This window comes from Nematolebias whitei, chromosome 13, assembly GCF_014905685.2.
Source record: "Nematolebias whitei isolate Nwh7 chromosome 13, NemWhi1, whole genome shotgun sequence".
NCBI lineage: Eukaryota > Metazoa > Chordata > Actinopteri > Cyprinodontiformes > Rivulidae > Nematolebias > Nematolebias whitei.
Genome location: NC_056510.1, coordinates 14,521,555 through 14,523,148, shown reverse-complemented (window position 1 = coordinate 14,523,148; position 1,594 = coordinate 14,521,555).

Sequence of the window (1,594 nt, the reverse complement as noted above, 5' to 3'; positions counted from 1 at the left end):
TGTTGATTTCTAATCTTGCTTGCTCTGCCTCTGTAGCACCCATTGTTATCCCAGCTTTTAATTACACTTTTTATTTTGGCCATGCTATTTTTATTGTTTGGTCATATTTTTGTCTGGTCAAAACATGCCAGACATCCAAAGAGAACAAAGAAAAATTCATGCAGACATGCGTGCCACATTTATTTTCCTTGGCTGTTGTTGTTGCATCTTTTCTTTTTGATATGATGTACATTAGATTTGGCTCAATGGATTTACCGCAAAATTTCCAGAACTTTATAGCAATTGAGTTTATCCTCATTCCACCGCTCATCAACCCTCTCATCTACGGTTACAGATTGACTCAATTACGTAAAAGAATCTTACATTTATTATGTTGCAAAGGATCTGTTTCAAGATAAAATCATGAGCAAGTCTAGAAAATTATTCACAAGAAATGTTTGGTGCCATTATGCTTCTCCATTACATCTTCCTTTGTCAACTATTAGCAGCTTTGATTCTTCAACAAAAAAATGTAAGGTCATTTCATGTGTCTTTTACTAAAGTAAACGTCATTGTTTGTATCATTTTTTACTCTGGTATACTTAATCTAAAAAATTTGTTGTTACTCTTCAAATAAATCTAAAGCTCACAAGCAGAAAAAGAAAAAAAAAGAAAACTTGTATGTGAATATTCACAACACAATAAAATCTGATTTTCCAGGTGGCTGTTTTTGACCCAAAGCTCTGAGCTGTTGTTCAGTGCTCTGTTTCTTATTATTTGATACAATGTTTAATATCTAAATAAAGTGTTGATTTTTAACTAAACTGAACAAAAACAGAATACATTATTATTATTAAAAACTTCATAATTTTATGTTATGTAGAATTGTAATTAGATTATACATTGTAGAATATTTTTACCCACAACCCTAATTGCAAAAAAAAAAAAATTGGAACATTGTGTAAAATGTGAATAAAAACAACATGAACTGATAGGAAAATCTCGGTTTTTCAATTCACAGTGGAAGATAAGGCAATTACACATTTTGTTGGGGGGGGGGGAAAGGTACTTGTAAATGTTTTATGGTTTCCCCAAATAATTGGGGTCACGAAGGCCACAACTGGCAACACCCTGGCTCTACCATTGCACTTGGGGGTGGATAAAATTGCTCCCTCTTCAAACAAGTAATTAGTTAAATGAAAATAAATAAATAAATAAAATAAAACTACCTCCGTTCTTCTACACAGTATAATTCCTACCCACTTAAATATCTTGCACCCAAAACACTGTTTACTTTTATTCTCGGTTCAATTTCAGTCCAGAAAAATACTGATCTTGAAAACTACAAACATTCACTATTCAGATCCCTCACCAAAAGGGGAGTTAAGATGAATCTAAATATAATTTTAAACAACAAAATGTTTTAAAGATTTTAAAATTTTCTGTTATATTTATTTATTTATTTTTCCTAAGTTTTTCCCAGTAGAAACATTTTTTTTGTTTTATGCTCATTTGCATGTTGTGCTGGCAAATGATGTTAACTGGAGAATAAATGTGCTTACCTAATTATCCATCCATCCATCCATCCATCCATCCATCCATCCATCCATCCATC